Source organism: Mytilus galloprovincialis, chromosome 6, assembly GCF_965363235.1.
Source record: "Mytilus galloprovincialis chromosome 6, xbMytGall1.hap1.1, whole genome shotgun sequence".
Lineage (NCBI taxonomy): Eukaryota > Metazoa > Mollusca > Bivalvia > Mytilida > Mytilidae > Mytilus > Mytilus galloprovincialis.
The window spans coordinates 39,463,548-39,469,425 of NC_134843.1; the positions used below are offsets into that span (position 1 = coordinate 39,463,548).

Consider the following 5,878-nt stretch of genomic DNA (forward strand, 5'->3'; position numbering starts at 1 on the left):
AAAGTAAACCATTATAGGTCAATGTACGGCCTTCAACACGGCCTTGGCTCACATCGAACAATAAGCTATAAAGGGCCCCAAAATTTCTAGTGTAAAACCATTCAAACGGGACAACAAACGGTCTAATCTATATATATAAAAAAAAAACGAAAAACGAAAAACACGTATAAATTACATAAATAAACGACAACTTCTGTACATCAGATGCAAACATTTGCAGCGGGATTAAACGTTCTAATGGTACCAAACTATGTAGATCACCCCTAGTTTTTGGTGGGGTTCGTGTTGTTTATTCTTTAGTTTTCTATGTTGTGTCATGTGTACTATTGTTTTTCTGTTTGTCTTTTTCATTTTTAGCCATGTCGTTGTCAGTTTGTTTTAGATTTACGAGTTTGACTGTCCCTTTGGTATCTTTCGTCCCTCTTTTATCCTTTTTTTCTGAAACAATAGCATAACATTACAAAATAGAAAAACACACGATAAAACATAAATTGGCAGGCTTAACTCAATCAAACAACGTAAATTAGCACACTATGAACGAATAAATTTCATCTGCGATATCTGAATGCAAATGCACAGTTGATAAAATATTTGGAACACACATTCAAGGCCAAAAAGCAAACAAACAGGTTCAAAGAGAGCCATGAGAAGACACCACTGCAAAATATTTAACCCTTCGAAATTATCACTTTTGAAATAAAAACGGTTTTATAATACAGGTAAATGATGAAATTTATACAAATGTAGTAAGTGAAAATTAGAAGATATTCCAAATAATCAAAGCTGGTATATAGACCAGATCCATATTAATAAAATATTTGTGAGTACTCGCAGTTACTGACAGCTAGTTAAAAGCCAAAAAACAATTAATAATAATAAAAAAAATCATGCATCAAAGACTAGAATCAACAAAAACGCATCCCAGGGATTTAGTATTTTAACGTCATAAACAGTCAGAAAAGACATGACTTGTGCAATGCCAAAAATAAATGTATCGACAGGTAGTAGGATAGTGCGGAGCGACTTCTATAGAGATAAAAAAAAAAATAACGTGTTAGATTTTTTATTCAAACCTTAATGAATCTAGCCAAAGACAATCTGGATATTTGATTTGAAAGCGTTTCAGTGTTGTTCCAGTCACGTAAATGAATACATTACTACCCAATTAGAATATCTGTTGACATTTCAGCGTCCCAAATAGGTGCAGATTCGTCTCAAGTCGGTCCTGTTGTCGGGGGTATTGCATCGGCTGCGATTGCTATTTTAACTGTAATATTTATAGTTTATATGAAACGGAGATGGTCCCTAAACAGAAAGGGTAAGCATTATAGTTATTATATTATATTATATATCCGCACACACAGTGTCAATGTCTTCAAGAAACAGTGGCATTGGGTCAATATCTCAATACACAAACTTATCCATATTTCAAAACGTATTTTTGCGCTATCAGCTAGAATGAAAGTAGGTTCGAATAGCTTCCCCTTCTAGAGTTGAAAGGTACTAAATGCTTTAAATGAAGCCAAAAGAACTTCACATTTCAATATCAACTTTAGATGTTTAGAGATAATATTTTTAACAATTAACTTTTTTCTCAATTTCTCATTTTTCTTCTTAGCAAACAAAACGGTTTATTTTTCAGGAAACTACTTGTGTTTGAGATGTTGTAACTGTTTATCTATTAAGATACATGAAAGCCCTAATTAGTGTTAAATAAACTAAAAATCAATGAGCATATTCTGTTACAAATTGTTATTCATATTATAGGTTTCATATTGCAAAACCGCTGTTCCACCAACCCCGCCACTCAGTTTAGGGAGAAATAAATATTTATAGATATTTTGTTTGTTTTCCTTCTGGTTTTCGCACTTCGGTGTTGACATGAATGGCAATTGTATGGTCGCTTTTATAAATTTCTTGTTCCAAAACTTTGATTTTTCGAAAAACTAATGAAATTTCTTATCCAGGGAAAAGATAACTTAAGCCGTATTGGGCGCATTTTTTGAAATTTGGAGTCCTCAATGCTCTTCAGCGTTGTACTTCTTTGGCTTTAAACCTGATCTGAGCGTCACTGAAGAGTCTTGTGTAGACGAAATGCACGTCTGGCGCATTAAATAATAATTCTGTTACTTTTGATAACTATTTCCCCATATATGATCTCTTTGTTTCATCTCCTAGTGATACTGCTTGGGTATTTTACCAGTAAAAATACACATGGATAGCGCACAAAAGTTAAATTCTGAGAATGACCAAACGTGAAGATAGTGGCACTGGTAGTATAGAATTTCAGTACAAATTTCAACACTTTGAAGTTTGAGCAGATAAATGTTGAAAATGTGCCGCACATCCCTATGTTTTTACCTTGCTATGAACTTTCCATTCTTTTATGGTAGTATTCTTTACAAAGCACAAAAATGTCGGCATTCAACTCAAAAGTTAACCAAAACGTTAAACAGACGTACTAGTATTCAGAAGGGGTATACTTACGATACCGTAGTAAGATGGCATGTTTCGGTATTAATATTGATTCTCTAAGGGTCTTTGTATCGGAAATACACAAATTGATTCTTAAACCAGTTGATGGCATGATATGGATGTGGTTTGATTGTCAGTTAGACAATATTTTTTCTATCGTGAATTTGTCATGTTTGTACTTTTTAATTTCTTAAAGTTGACATTCAAAGAATTTTGAATCAAATAAATGTATTTAATTCTGGTAGTTTACATGTATGCTTGAAACGAATATTGATGCAAAAACTGCAGAAAATACAAATGCACAAATCAATTGATCATTTTGTATTACTTTCAAATTACACAGATCAAGAAAGTAACGGAAGGTAAGCTTATTATCAATGTACATTTGTCCATCAAATGTTACAAATTAATGCGATATCATTGATTATCGGTCATATTCAGAGATACCGAAAGTCATTTATATAGGTGTCAGACCACCAATTACTCCCTCCAATTTAGAACGTATGTAAAAGTAGCCCTACTCTGACACAAAATAGTGCTTTTGATGTACTTGTTTACTTAAACTAACCAACAAATATGCAGAAATGAAACTTTTGGTGAAAGAGACATATATCTAGATCATTTTGAGCCAAAATTTACTTGTCTATGAGTTTGCATTAAAAAATGAGGATTAATGCGCTCCATAGTATACTAGTTTTAGATTTTCAGAAAACCAGGTTTGTTTTTTTGAGGATCTCTGTTTGATGGTCAGTTTATTTGTTAGAAGGCTTTAAATGTATGGTGAAAATTGGCATGTAGAATGCTGATACATGTACAATTCAGGATATACCTGGTTTCTATGAAGTTAAACTTAAGGTAAAATATTTAGAAAGCTGTGAAAATTGCAAAATTTGGTTGAACAGATAGGGATTTTTAATTGGTGGTCTGACAATATAGAGGCGAAAAAACACGACCTATTGTCGTTTGTGTCTTCTGTAGATACAAAAGGATTTGTTTCCACGATGATCGTCCGAAATAACTGTTTGTTCTAACATGTATAACAGTTTCGATTGAAATGGCAATACAATTGGATTTTGCCATCGTGCATAGTAGGTTATGTTACTTACTGTATCTTCAGAACCGATAACGGATAACAGGGATGCAAAAAGATATGAAAAATAGCACTTTATTGATTCATGCATCCAAAATGATTTTGTTATTTACATTCATCAGAAAACTTAAGCCCATAAATGTGAAAACCAAGGATGTTATAATACCTAACACGTAGGGTGCTTTAATAAATGACCGAAAGGTTAACATAACCTGATAAGTTCGAACCTAAGTTTTTGAATATTTTTTTTATAAATGGAGTATTTAATTTTTTTTTATAATTCATATAAGTACCGAATCACCGACTATTTAAACTTAAATCTCAAAAGTATTGTATCCTTAAATATACTAGTCAACAAGAGAAACGATGCAAAGCAATGTATTTTTCCATATGTAATGAAATTGGATACACTGTTCCGGTACCAATTTAATACTTTGTACGCCCCACCTACGATAGTAGAGGGGCATTATATTTTCTGGTCTGTGCCTCCGTTCGTCCGTTCGTTCGTCCGTTTGTTCGTCCCGCTTCAGGTTAAAGTTTTTGGTCAAGTTAGTTTTTGATGAAGCTGAAGTCCAATCAACTTGAAACTTAGTACACTGGTTGCTTATGATATGATCTTTCTAATTTTAAAGCCAAAATAGACTTTTGACCCCAATTTCACGGTCCACTGAACATAGAAATGAAAGTGCGAGTTTCAGGTTAAAGTTTTTGGTCATGTTAGTTTTTGATAAAGCTGAAGTCCAATCAACTTGAAACTTAGTACACTTGTTGCTTATGATATGATCTTTCTAATTTTAAAGCCAAATTAGACTTTTGACCCCAATTTCACGGTCCACTGAACATAGAAATGAAAGTGCGAGTTTCAGGTTAAAGTTTTTGGTCAAGGTAGATTTTGACGAAGCTGAAGTCCAATCAACCTGAAACTTAGTACACTTGTTGCTAATAATATGATCTTTCTAATTTTAATGCCAAATTAGACTTTTGACCCCAGTTTCATGGTCTACTGAACATAAAAAATGAAAGTGAGAGTTTCGGGTTAAAGTTTTTGGTCAAGGTAGTTTTTGATGAAGTTGAAGACCAAACAACCTGAATCTTAGTACACGTGTTCCATATGGTATGATCTTTCTAAATTTAATGCAAATTTAGATTTTTTATCCAATTTCACGGTCCATTGGACATGGAAATTGATAGTGCGAGTGGGGCATCCGTGTACTTAGGACAAATTCTTGTTTCTATTTATTATATTTTAAGATGCATTGGGTTTCAAACTTGTGTATCGCTTCTTTTGTTGACTAGTATACAAATAACTTATTTCTTGCATTACATATGTTAACAATTTAAAAAGCATCAGTAAATTATTGTTTTCAAGTACGTTCCTTTCTTGTTTATTACAGGAAAAGGTTGACACATAGGAATAAAACTGATGAAGGTAAATTAACTTCAATACGATTGTGGAAGAAATATATCAAGTATTTAGAAATTAACGTAGCTTATAAAGTTCCAGTGGAAGTACTACTCGGGGGCCGGGTGGTTTAAGTATTACTACTGTTATCACTAGCCAGTCAACACTGAGGATGTGGGTTCGAACCCCGCTTGTGTGGATGCACTCGACTCCAATCTTAATTGACCAGGATTGTTAGTTTACCTATCGAAGGTCGTTGGTTTTCTCCGAGCACTCTGACTTCCTTCTCCAATAAAAACTAGTCTCCACGAAATAGTCTAAATGCGGTGCTTAAAAGTGGCGTTAAAACACCAAAAATCAAAAAACAAATCAAATACAAATACAGCTTATGATATAATCTTCAAGACATTTAATATGATACACATGATGTGTTTCTTCAGAATCTAGAGTTACATGGTAGATATCTTTCATTTGTCGTGATTTTGTATGTATAAAGAATGATACATTCCTTTGGTAATTATATAAGTGTTGCACAAAATCGCTGAAAACTTGCTTTAGGACTATTCAAAGCCTAAATTACAGATTGAAGTCACATTTTAGTTTTAACTTATGTTATGTCAGAATGAGTATAAATTATATGAGAAATTGTAACAGTAAACACAAATTGCATGTATCAAGTTCTAGTTCTGTAGGTGTACAATTTTGTATGCCAATATTATTTTTCGCCCCCATGTTTTCGTTCAACAATTGGTTTGCGTCGCGGTGAAATATGAAAATGATTTTAATCCGTCCTTCCGTTCATCCGTTCATCCATCCGAAACATCATTTGGCAAAACCTGCATACTTGGTAGACTGAATTTTTTCATAGTCTCTTCCGTGATTTTGTTTGACTATTTTGCACAAGAGTTATC

At 33.2% G+C, this 5,878-nt stretch overlaps 1 long non-coding RNA gene across 1 annotated transcript; it reads left to right on the plus strand.

The window, feature by feature from the left end:
• Nucleotides 1-1,187: 1,187 nt before the first annotated feature.
• Nucleotides 1,188-4,994, plus strand: LOC143078134 (uncharacterized). The gene is made up of 3 exons (XR_012979070.1): nucleotides 1,188-1,318; nucleotides 2,819-2,837; nucleotides 4,960-4,994. It is a non-coding gene; the product is annotated as an uncharacterized LOC143078134 (long non-coding RNA).
• The last annotated feature ends 884 nt before the right edge of the window (nucleotides 4,995-5,878 follow it).